The following is a 13,701-nucleotide window of genomic DNA, read 5'->3' on the forward strand; positions in this document are numbered from 1 at the left end:
GGATTCATCTGTGTTCTATGCATTGGCAGTGAATTTCTTTCCATGGCTGAACAATATTCCAGTGTGTGACTACACCATACCATGTTAGCTCATTTATCTGTAGATGAACATTTCAGTTGCTTCCAGTTTGGAGCTAGTAGGAATAAAGTTGATAGATATACAAGTCTTTGTAGAGAGCTAGTTTTAGAAATTTTAAAAGGAAAATAACTAAAAGTAAAAGCCTGGGTTGCATGGCTTATATTTACTGTTTAAGAAACTGACAAAATTGTTTTCTTTTTTTTTTTTTTTATAGGGATTTTATTTTATTTTATTTTTTAATATTATTTTATTAGTTGGAGGCCAATCACTTCACAACATTTCAGTGGGTTTTGTCATACATTGACATGAATCAGCCATATAGTCACACGTATTCCCCATCCCGATCCCCCCTCCCACCTCCCTCTCCACCCGACTCCTCAGGGTCCTCCCAGTGCACCAGGCCCGAGCACTTGACTCATGCATCCCACCTGGGCTGGTGGTCTGTTTCACCATAGATAATATACATGCTGTTCTTTCAAAACATCCCACCCTCACGTTCTCCCCCAGAGTTCAAAAGTCTGTTCTGTACTTCTGTGTCTCTTTTTCTGTTTTGCATATAGGATTATCGTTACCATCTTTCTAAATTCCATATATATGCGTTAGTATGCTGTAATGTTCTTTATCTTTCTGGCTTACTTCACTCTGTATAATGGGCTCCAGTTTCATCCATCTCATTAGAACTGATTCAAATGAATTCTTTTTAACGGCTGAGTAATATTCCATGGTGTATATGTACCACAGCTTCCTTATCCATTCATCTGCTGATGGGCATCTGGGTTGCTTCCATGTCCTGGCTATTATAAACAGTGCTGCGATGAACATTGGGGTGCATGTGTCTCTTTCAGATCTGGATTCCTCAGTGTGTATGCCCAGAAGTGGTATTGCTGGGTCATATGGCAGTTCTACGGCTAACAAACACATGAAAAGATGCTCAACATCACTCATCATCAGAGAAATGCAAATCAAAACCACAGTGAGGTACCATTACACGCCAGTCAGGATGGCTGCTATCCAAAAGTCTACAAGCAATAAATGCTGGAGAGGGTGTGGAGAAAAGGGAACCCTCTTACACTGTTGGTGGGCATGCAAACTAGTACAGCCACTATGTTTTCTATATTTATATATCTCCATGCCTTATAAGGTCTTCCCTGGTGTCTCAAATGGTAAAGAATCTGCGTTCAATGAGGGAGACCTGGGTTTGATCCCTAGGTCAGGAAGATCCCCTGGAGAAGGAAATGACAACCCACTTCTGTATTCTTGCCTGGAGAATTCCATGGACAGAGGAGCCTGGCGAGTCCATGGGATCGCAAAGGGTCGGACGTGACTGAATGACTAACACAGTCATATAAGAGAGTCTGTTTATTTATAGAGTTTTGAATTGTTCTCATTGCATTATTTCTGCTTCCCCTAAATTCTTGTTGTCTGTGTTTTCTGTTTCTTTAGCCTTATATTGGCTGCTTTCTTCAAATATCAAATGATCCTTGGTTGTCTACACTCACTTAAGTGTGTGGTACCAAACTGATTTAATGAGAGCTTGTGTAGGTGAGATGGACTTGCTAAATGGTAGCATTCATCAGTCAATTCAGTTCAGTTGCTCAGTCATGTGTGACTCTTTGTGACCCCATGGACTTCAGCATGCCATACTTCCCTGTACATCACTAACTCCTGGAGCTTTTTCAAACTCATGCCCATTGAGTCAGTGATACCATCCAACCAGCTCATCCTCTGTCGTCCCCTTCTCCTCCTGCCTTCCATTTTTCCCAGCACCAAGGTCTTTTCAGTGAGTCAGTCCTTCACATCAGGTGGCCAAAGTATTGGAGTTTCAGCGTCAGTTCTTCCAATGAATATTCAGGACTGATTTCCTTAAGATTGGCTGGTTGGATCTCCTTACAGCAAGAGTCTTCTCCAACACCACAGTTCAAGAGCATCAAATCTTATGTGCTCAGCTTTCTTTATAGTCCAACTCTCACATCCATACATGACTACTGGAAAAACTATAGCTTTGACTAGTTGAACCTTTGTTGGCAAAGTAATGTCTCTGCTTTTTAATATGGTGTCTAGCTGGTCATAGTTTTTCTTCCAAGAAGCAAGCATCTTTTAATTTCCATGTCTGCAGTCACCATCTGCAGTGATTTTGGTGCCCAAGAAATAAATTCTGCCACTGATTCCATTGTTTCCACATTTATTTGCCATGAAGTGATGAACTGAAGTAGCATTCATGAACTGGAGCACTTCACTGAGAAACCCAATTTTTGATATTTGAATTTTTCCCCTTCTTGAGCCAGTTGACTATTCTGGAGTTGAATGAATCTTCCAGTACTCTGCCCTGGGCATTCTTCTGTTATAATGGGTAAGGGAAAGTAACTATTGTACAAAGTGGAGAGAAAAATACATAGGAGGGAAAACCTATATCTTACATCAACTATCGGGCATTTTTTCAGTTTTCAGACTCACCCATACCTCCACTTGGAAAGATAAAATACCAGGAGCCTTTAGGGTTCTTACGCGAGAGTCAGCTCACTTTTGTTTCCTCACTACTGACTTTGCTTCAGTTTCTAAGTGCCTATGAAGTTAGTAATAGCTTTTGTATCTGTTATCTACCTTCCCAAAGGCCATTTCTGTGGTTTCCTTTCTTTGTTATTATGAATCTATATGCCTTCTTTAACTACTTTCTATATTTTATTGGAGTTTTAAGAGAAAATCAAGGTAAAGGGATGATGCATCTATAATAGTTCATTTCAGACTGATTTTAATTATCATTTCAATCATCTCAAATGCAGTTTCATTCTGCCTTTTTTCCCCCATTTCCTACTGGCAAATACCTAAGCCCATGTAAGGAGCTACTGTTGAGGCTAGCAACCAGGCAGTGGATTGATGGTATGTATTCCAAACTCTTATGAGTGCCAATGAAGAAAAGATTTGTGTACCACTGCCCTCATTAAGAGCCTGAAGATTCACAAATAAAAGGCTTAGATTCAGGTCTCTCTGGTGCCTAGGAAGGATTCAGTCTCTTAAGATTTATTAGACTCCATAGAAAAGATGGTGCCAACTTTCTTATGTGGTCCTGGGAGGACTTGCTTAACTTTTTGGCTTCTGAGGGTTAGTGTGGAAACTAAATAAGAATGCAGAAAAGGTCCTCTATAATCTTAAATCATAGAAAGCCTCAGACTTTGCATCTGAGAAGACAATGAACCGGGTTTCTTCTTTTTGGGGTATAAAATGAAGAACTTGTTTTCTGGCATTCCATCGGCACTTAGTGAAAGAAACACCTGTGCATTCCATCACACATAGATTTGATGCCTCTCAAAGTAACTTCCCTGGTGGCTCAGACGGTAAAGCGTCTGCCTACAATGTGGGAGACCCGGGTTTGATCCCTGGGTGGGGAAGATCCTCTGGAGAAGGGAATGGCAACCCACTCCAGTATTCTTGCCTGGAAAATACCATGAACAGAGGAGCCTGGTAGGCTACAGTCCATGGGGTCATAAAGAGTCGGACATGACTGAGACTTCACACACAAAAGTACTCAAAAGCTTGGTATCAAATCTTAAAAGTCAGTAAAATCAAGGGAAAACAAATAAAAGTTACTAATTTTATGGAACCCAGAACCCGGATGAGGAAAGAAAAAGCCCAACAAGCAGCTCCAAGTAAAACAGAATCCCTACAAGAGAAAGATAATCAAACTAATTTATGATATTAAATTATGGCACTAAAATTTTTCAATTTGAAAAAACATTACTTTCATAGAAAGAATGAATGATCTTTAAGGCCCAGTTGCAGGTTCTAGAAGATCACACAGAAAAAATAAAATAAAGAGACATGAAAATCATGATGGACTTGGATAATAAGTGAAGTAATCTAAAATGTAAATAATAAGATTCTATAAACAATAAAGAGAATAGATATAAACAAGGAAGTAATTAAAGTAACTAGATACTATTTAGTATTGAGTAGATATTGGAAGAAAATATCTGTAATTCATTTATCCCCAAATCAGAAAAGATACAATTTATCCATTTTAGGAAAATTAAAAAAATCATCATATACTCCATTTGAGAAATACTCAAGAAAATTTTCAGTCCCATGATTAATTAATTAGAGTTTAAGGGAACATTTAGAGGTGTGCAGAAAAGCAATAGCTGATAATGGCATGAGAATGAAAATTGTAATAATAAAAGTGCTAAACAATCTTTCAATGAAACAGATATACTGTAAGAAAAAGTTTATCAGAGTCTAGAATCATTTTTTTTAGAATAATTTTTAATAAACTCTCACAGTATAACCTAGAGTTAGGGAGAGAAGCAGTGAGGGAATGAAAGCATTATAAAAGTTTGGGTTGGAGAGTGGATTTTTCTACTAACATATTAAATAGATCACTTGAAAAAAATCAATCATCAGAGAAAGAATTAGCAATTATATTAAATAGCATATTTCAAAACTATCCTGGACTCAGCTCAGAGCTCTGTGATGAACTAGAGGGGGGAGAGGGGCTGGAAGGGAAGTTTAAGAGGCAGAGGATATATGTATACTCATGACTGATTCACGTTGTTGTATAGCAGAAACCATCACAACATTGTAAAGCAACTATATTCCAATTAAAAATTCAAAAAATTAAAAATAAAAGCAAACAAAAAACTAGCCTGGAAAACATAAGGAAGAACACCCAGCAGGTGGTTAACATTAATTACCTGGAGATAGGAAGGTAGATCAATGAGAAAAAGACTAAGAAGTTAGTGGGGAAAAACTACAGCTAAAATATGAGAGAGTGGTCATAAAATATCCAGAATATGACAATATGATCACATTTATATAAAATTCTGTGTTTTTAGTGTCAGGTGTGAATGTACAGGTGTATTTATGTTGGCTGAATATAAGTGAGGTCTCATTGACTTTGCAAGCAATTTTTAAAATTAAACATTAGAATAGAAGGTGAGGGTGGGATGTTTCGAAAGAACAGCATGTATATTATCTATGGTGAAACAGATCACCAGCCCAGGTGGGATGCATGAGTCAAGTGCTCGGGCCTGGTGGGCTGGGAAGACCCAGAGGAATCGGGTGGGGGGGAAGGTGGGAGGGGGGATCGGGATAGGGAATACGTGTAACTCTATGGCTGATTCATATCAGTGTATGACAAAACCCACTGAAAAATTAAAAAAAAAAAAAAAAAAAAAGAATAGAGGTCCGATACCACTATGTACAGAGAAGCAGGAGTTGGAGGGAATTAAGGAAAGAGGAAGTAACATAAAAGGCTTACTTCTTGTTGTTCTTCTCACAGGACACAGTGCTCCATCAAAGGTGTGGTACCCTATTGCTTCTGTTTCACTGCTGTTGAACCTGGTGGTGCTGGCTGGACTGGGAGCCCTGGGCTTAATGTGTAAGTGTTCACTTTTCTCTGAGGCCGTCCCTTACTCTTCTTAGGCATATTGCAAATGAAGCCAAATCCTGAGACATATCCACATAAAACTTCCAGATAAACAGAGGAAAACAGGTTTCATTTCTGTATGACCATGTAACACGAGTCACTCTTTCTAGGCTATTTTAATATCAGATTCCTTCAGTGTCACCAGTGCTGAAGAGAGTGATGTAAAGCCTATGTTTCTAAAAGTTATAAAATTAATGCAACAAAAATATAATTTATACCCTGAGAGTTCTCATGAGGAGTCCATTTATTAGAAATAAATTCTTCATTTTCATGACATTTTTGAAGTATCTCTTCTCAAGCCTGGATGACATTGGGAAACACTTATTCCCTTTCCCTTCCCTCCTACAAGAGTGGGTACAAAGGCATTCTGAGGAAATAGAGGATGATTAGGGCAATAACTGTTTCTTTGTGTCCATTCTTTGTGATTGTTTCTCATTTGATTCTCATAAAACTTAAAGATTCTATTAGGATTAAGGGTTGGCAAGTAAACTAATATCAGTCTTGTAGAAAAGATAGGTTTTGTTTAATAATCCACAAAATGGAGGTGTTATGTTTTTTGAATCTTCTGATAATCTTAGATACATGATTTCCGTTTTCTGAAATTCTTATTTTTTTTAATTCTGAGGCTAGTGTTTACTAATTCTATATCCATAAACTATGGTTATTTCTATCCAAGAAACTCAAAGTTACAACACGTAGCCTCACCAATGTATTCTGGTGACTCCTGGTCTCAAAAGTGTGGTTTGCATTTTTAAAAACTAACTATTGAATTACAGTCTTTTATTTTGAAATCTCTGCATCCCATAGAAACTTTTGTTCTGTATTTTTAAACTTATTTGGGCATTACCTTATATAAGAACTAGTACTCTATTGAGTAACAGCAAACATTATTATTTCAAATAAATGTTAATTTTAAAAGTATGTAAAGTTGATACTCTTATGTAGCTATCATTTAAAGTGTGCTTTCTATTAAATTTTTAAATAACTGCTGTGTTAGTAGTATAATTTATTGGAAGGTTCTATGTGAAAGTTATTAATCTCCTGATATGAATTATAGATTACTACAAGCTCATTTTTAACAGCAAGACAGTTTACGATGTACAACTGAACGTAACAGAACACATGGGAACAACCACATTACCTACAGATATGCCTACAACTGTCTCAGGTGAGCACATCATTTTAATATGTTAGAATACACACTGAAGTGTTGAATAACTTTACTTCCAAGTACTTTGAAGAGTTAAAACAGAAGGAAAATAAAAGTGAAAGATCTTTCTGTTTCAGAGTTATCAGTAACATAGTTTTCCCCAATTTTCTCTCTTCTTTTCAATTGTGTTCGAAGTCCCGAAATATTTACAAAATTAAAGAAAAATCATAAAAATATGGTAAACATGTATAGATTCTTCTATTAAATAAACATTTTCATCTTTCTGTACTTAGTTTCTTTATATGTTTAATTATTTTTTTTTTCAAATGAATGTCTTCTCTCTCCTTAGACTAGGTTTTCTTAAATCCCTTCTTTCTTTCTTTAGCACTGACATTTAAACATTTTAATGGAGTTTAGCTGTGATGGTGTTTATCGGGGTACATGGAAGATAAATATTCTGTATTCTCATATGTCTGAAATAAGTCTTTAACTTGGCTAGCTATAAATTTCGTGGCTAAAAGTTCACTTCTTAGAAAATATTGAGGGAGTTACTTCATTGTATCTGGAAAGCAATGTTGTTGATAAGTCTGTCCCCAGTATAATTTTCACTTTATAAAAATGACCCAACGTTAGCTGCTGGGGTCCTGACATTTTGGGTTTTTCTTGGGTATGAGTGTTTCAGAAGAACTAATGCTGATGCTCCAATACTTTGACCACCTGATGCGAAGAGCTGCCTCGTTGGAAAAGATTCTTCTGCTGGGGAAGATTGGTGGCAAAAGGAGGAAAGGGCTGCAGAGGACAAGGTGGTTAGATAAAACCACCAACTCAGTAGACATGAATTTGAACAAACTCCAGAAGATAGTGAAGGACAAGGGAGCCTGGTGTGCTGCAGTCTTCTCAATCTGAAAGTTTAGGGCTTTCAAATTTAGGGAATATATGTGCTATTCCTTATAGTTTATTTTTTACTTCATTTCATTTCCTCTGTTCTTTCCATGACTTCTCTCTTTCAAATGTTCAGATTTACAGATTGTCATCTTTCCTTTGTATTTTCTGTTTATTTTAACAGATTCTGGAAGATTTCTTAAATTTTACTTTTTAATCTATTGATTATTTTTTGGCTATCATATTTTTGAATGATTCTTAAGAGTTTTATTTTTGTAGCATCCTATTCTTACCTTATATATATACTATCTTTTGGAGACATCTGAGTGAATTGATTAGAGATACATTTTAAAATATCAGTCTGTATTTTAGAAGTCATTTTGAGGAGGAAGGCAGTTTTTTCTTTTCTTTTTCTTTAATCATGAGAATTCTCCTTTATGTACTGCTGCTGCTTAGTCGCTTCAGTCGTGTCCAACTCTGTGCGACCCCACAGACGGCAGCCCACCAGGCTCCCCCGTCCCTGGGATTCTCCAGGCAAGAACACTGGAGTGGGTTGCCATTGCCTTCTCCAATGCATGAAAGTGAAAACTGAAAGCGAAGGCGCTCAGTCTTGTCTGACTCCTAGCAACCCCATGGACTGCAGCCCACCAGGCTCCTCCACCCATGGGATTTTCCAGGCAAGAGTACTGGAGTGGGTTGCCATTGCCTTCTCCATTCATGTGCTTGTGCTCCTTTATACCCTAGGATTTTTGCTTCTCTGTTGATACTTAAGAAAGGAAGTGATGGCTAGTGTGGATTGCCTCTGTTATTTTAAAGAGGATAAAAAATAAAGAGATAGTTTTTCCATTAGACCTCTCTAGTAGTGAGACTCTATCTGAATACTCTTTTTTGGCCCTCTATATTATTACTTAAAATTTTTATTGTAGTATAATTGCTTTACAATGTTTTTTAGTTTCTGCTGTACAACAAAGCTAATCAGCTGTATTTATACATATATTTTAAGGGTGGAAGACCAGGGGGAAGTGATGAACAGGCAACTTTCCTGTTCAAATTAAGTTGGATATAGAGTATGGTGTCAACAATGATAGGAGAAACCAAGGCCTTGCCAGATAGCTCATTCAATATTTTTAGAGATGAACTATATCCTTTCCTCTCCTGAAAATTGTATAAATGTCACTGATTTTCTTTCTTCTTCTCTTAACTTCTAATATTCTTTCATCAAAAAGATGTACTGTGCACCATATGTCAAGCACCTGGGAAACCTAGAGAATATAAATTTTTTTGGTATAACAGTTCCAACAATTTCTCATCTTGAGTGTGACAGGAGAAGCAGACAAGTAAACAGAAAAATTATAATTCAGTGTAATAAGTGTTTGTAAACATGAACACATAGGGCAAGTAACCACATAGTTGGAGGAAACGGTTCAGACTGAATCAGTTCATTCAGTTCAGTCGCTCAGTCCAACCTTTGCGACCCCATGAATCGCATCATGCCAGGCCTCCGTGTCCATCACAAACTCCCGGAGTTTCCTCAAACTCATGTCCAACCAGTCAGCGACGCCATCCAGCCATCTCATCCTCTGTCATCCCCTTCTCCTCCTGCTCCCAATCTCTCCCAGCATCAGAGTCTTTTCCAATGAGTCAACTCTTCGCATGAGGTGGCCAAAGTATTGGAGTTTCAGCTTCAGCATCAGTCCTTCCAATGAACACCCAGGATAGATCTCCTTTAGGATGGACTGGTTGGATCTTCTTGCAGTCCAAGGGACTCTCAGGTGTCTTCTCCAACACCACAGTTCAAAAGCATCAATTTTTCAGCGCTCAACTTTCTTCACAGTCCAACTCTCACATCCATACATGACCATTGGAAAAACCATAGCTTTGATTAGATGGACCTTTGTTGGCAAAGTAATGTCTCTGCTTTTTAAAATACTATCTAGGTTGGTCATAACTTTCCTTTCAAGGAGTAAGCATCTTTTAATTTCATGGCTGCAATCACCATCTGCAGTGATTTTGGAGCCCCAAAATATAAAGTCTGACACTGTTTCCACTGTTTCCCTCTATTTCCCGTGAAGTGATGGGACCAGATGCTATAATTTTAGTTTTCTGAATGTTTAGCTTTAAGCCAACTTTTTCACTCTCCTCTTTCACATTCATCAGGAGACTTTTTAGTTCCTCTTCACTTTCTGCCATAAGGGTGGTGTCATCTGCATACCTGAGGTTATTGATAGTTCTCCCAGCACTCTTGATTCCAACTTGTGCTTCTTCCAGCCCAGCGTTTCTCATGATGTACTCTGCATATAAGTTAAATAAGCAGGGTGACAATATATAGCCTTGACGTACTCTTTTTCCTATTTGGAACTAGTCTGTTTTTTCATGTCCAGTTCTAACTGTTGCTTCCTGATCTGCATACAGGTTTCTCAAGAGGCAGGTGAGGTGGTCTGGTATTCCCATCTCTTTCAGAAATTTCCACAGTTTATTGTGATCCACACAGTCGAAGGCTTTTGCGTAGTCAATAAAGCAGAAATAGATGTTTTTCTGGAACTCTCTTGCTTTTTTGATGATCCGGCAGATGTTGGCAATTTGATCTCTGGTTCCTCTGCCTTTTCTAAAACGAGCATGAACATCTGGAAGATAATGGTTCATGTATTGCTGAAACCTGGCTTGGAGAAGTTTGAGCATTACTTTACTAGCATGTGAGATGAGTGCAATTGTGTGGTAGTTTGAGCATTCTTTGGCATTGCCTTTCTTTGGGATTGGAATGAAAACTGACCTTTTCCAGTCCTGTGGCCACTGCTGAGTTTTCCAAATTTGCTGGCATATTGAGTGCAGCACTTTCACAGCATCATCTTTCAGGATTTGAAACAGCTCAACTGGAATCCCATCACCTCCACTAGCTTTGTTCATAGTGATGCTTTCTCAGGCCCACTTGACTTCATATTCCAGGATGTCTGGCTCTAGGTGAGCGATCACACCGCCGTGATTATCTGGGTCATGAAGATCTTTTTTGTATAGTTTTTCTGTGTATTCTTGCCACCTTTTCTTAATATCTTCTGTTTCTGTTAGGTCCACACCATTTCTGTCCTTTATTGAGCCCATCTTTCCATGAAATGTTCCCTTGGTATCTCTAATTTTCTTGAAGAGATCTCTAGTCTTTCTCATTCTGTTGTTTTCCTCTATTTCTTTGCATTGATCACTGAGGAAGGCTTTCTTATATCTCCTGGCTATTGTTTGGAACTCTGCATTCATATGCTTATATCTTTCCTTTTCTCCTTTGCTTTTCACTTCACTTCTTTTTTTTTTTTTTAATTTTTATTTTTATTTTATTTTATTTTATTAGTTGGAGGCCAATTACTTCACAACATTTCAGTGGGTTTTGTCATACATTAACACGAATCAGCCATAGAGTTATACGTATTCACTTCTCTTCTTTTCACAGCTATTTGTAAGTCCTCCTCAGACAACAATTTTGCCTTTTTGCATTTCTGTTCCATGGGGATGGTCTTGATCCCTGTCTCCTGTATAATGTCACAAACCTCCTTCTGTAGTTCATCAGGCACTCTGTCTATCAGATCTAGTCCCTTAAATCTATTTCTCACTTCCACTGTATAGTCATAAGGGATTTGATTTAGGTCATGCATGAATGGCCTAGTGGTTTTCCCTATTTTCTTCAATTTCAGTCTTTGGCAATAAGGAGTTCATTCGTTGAGCCACAGTCAGCTCCTGGTCTTGTTTTTGCTGACTGTATTGAGCTTTTTCATCTTTGGCTGCAAAGAATATAATCAATCTGATTTCAGTGTTGATCATCTGGTGATGTCCATGTGTAGAGTCTTCTCTTGTGTTGTTGGAAGAGGGTGTTTACTATGACCAGTGTGTTCTCTTGGCAGAACTCCATTAGCTTTTGCCCTGCTTCATTCTGTACTCCAAGGCCAAATTTGCCTGTTACTCCAAGTGATCTTGACTTCCTATTTTTGCATTCCAGTCCCCTATAATGAAAAGAACGTCTTTTTTGAGTGTTAGTTCTACGAAGTCTTGTAGGTCTTCATAGAACCATTCAACTTCAGCTTCTTCAGCGTTACTGGTTGGGGCATAGGCTTGGATTACTGTTATATTGAATGGTTTGCCTTGGAAACGAAAAGAGATCATTCTGTCATTTTTGAGATTGCATCCAAGTACTGCATTTTGGACTCTTTTGTTGACCATGATGGCCACTCCATTTCTTCTAAGAGATTTCTGCCCACAGTAGTAGGTATAATGGTCATCTGACACCTACTGATCTGGGGAGTTCCTTTTTCAGTATCCTATCATTTTGCCTTTTCATACTGTTCATTGGGTTCTCAGACTGAATGGGTACAATATTTAGTGCAGGGATTGGATGTATGTTTTTATAAAAGTAATGAGATAGCAAGGCATTCTCAAGAAAAATTCAAGATTTTCAAGATAAATGGATGACAGGAAACTAAGTGGACTAAGAGATAAAACTGGAGTGCCATGAGTATTCCTATAAATAATGGGAAGAAGTTGTATTTCAACCAGAAATCTATTTGAATCATTTAGAGAAGAGTCTTATAAAAACATCACTGAAAACATTGAGGTGGTAAATAGCAGAATAAATATGGACTAAGGTCTTGCTTTTTTTTTTTTTTTTTTGCAGCAAACAAAACATTCTGAAGTTTTCTCTGAGTGCTTTGAATAATCCCTTCATTGTTTTTTCCCTCTTAGCTATGAGTTTTCTTCAATCTTCAGATTGTTTCAGATCGAAACTTGTTTCATCTCAGGCTGTGTTCTTTTCCTTTTCTCATATTTTAAGCAATCATTTCTTTCAAAATATAACTCTTGTTAATCATTTCAATGCATAATGCAAATGTTTAGAATGTTCTGATATACATGCTAATTTGTACTATATCTATGCAAACCTGTCATGCATATGTATGTATGTATCATATCTTTATAGACCTTCCTCATTCAGACCCAGGACTTCACTTATGTCCAGAGATACGGATACAGCATGAAAGTAACTGCTATAACTTTTCTATCAAAATAATTTGTAATATGTGCAACTGCGACTGTGAGAAGAATCACTCCTTCTTGATGAATACGGATGATGGGGAAAATAGGAATAGAACTAAGGTTTGTGCTATGATTTATGGTGTGTCTGCAGCTATTTCTTGGTATTATTAAAGTACAGGTAAGGAGAATTTGGGTAAGAACATTAATCCTTGGCTGTTCCTAATAAATGGCTTTCATGCCCTTCACTTTTGTTTTCTCCATCTGAGTGGAGACATTGGAAAATTCCTATATCACAGGTTCAGAAAGCAAGGATCGACAGTGATTAGAGTTGCTGGTTCATATGGTAAGCTATGGAGTCTATTTCTTTGTTATTTCTTGTTCACCATGATTTCTGGGTTTTTTGTTTGTTTTGTTTTGTTTTTTATATAGAGTCAAGAAGGAGAGGGCAATTATTTATTTCCAATTGTGAGGTATATTTTAAATAATCACTGATTCAGATTAAATTACAGGATTCTTTTCCTCCTTAGAATTGTTGTCCACTGATAAAATGTCATCCTCCGGACTATAAACCACTTGGTACAATCATGTAAATTATCTACCTTATCCTCACATATTACAACCCTACTTGATCTTACTTAAGTTAAAATACAGAAAAATCAGATCAAGATATGCTCATGATTATTTGGCTGTTGTTTTTCTTAATATTTGACTGTAGCAAAAATACCAAACTCCCAACTGTAGAATGCCCAAACTCCTACTATCCAGAACAATCTACTTGTTCATTTTCTTATAACACACAGCAAGCATCAGTCCAAAAGATTTTGTCCTCGGGATTAACCTGAATGTGGTTAAATGTCTCAGTGACCTTTGCCCTTTCTGGTTTTACTATCTGGATTATTATTTTATCACTTTTGAACCTGATTAATCCAACCTAGGTTTCCAGTATGTGGCTCATTATAGGCATATAGTAAATAGTTTCGGTCACTACTTTTAATGCATTATTTAGCCTTTTTGAGGTTTCTCTCTGTTAACTGCATTGTTCTTGATACTCTTTCTTTGTTCGTTCTCATGGCATCATGCCTTCTAGCTGATGTTTTACTTGACCTCCAAACAGGTTCTATATATTATTACTAAATTTAAGATTCAAAAACTGAAATTCATAGAG

The sequence above is a fragment of the Muntiacus reevesi genome, chromosome 1 (assembly GCF_963930625.1).
Source record: "Muntiacus reevesi chromosome 1, mMunRee1.1, whole genome shotgun sequence".
NCBI classification, from domain to species: domain Eukaryota; kingdom Metazoa; phylum Chordata; class Mammalia; order Artiodactyla; family Cervidae; genus Muntiacus; species Muntiacus reevesi.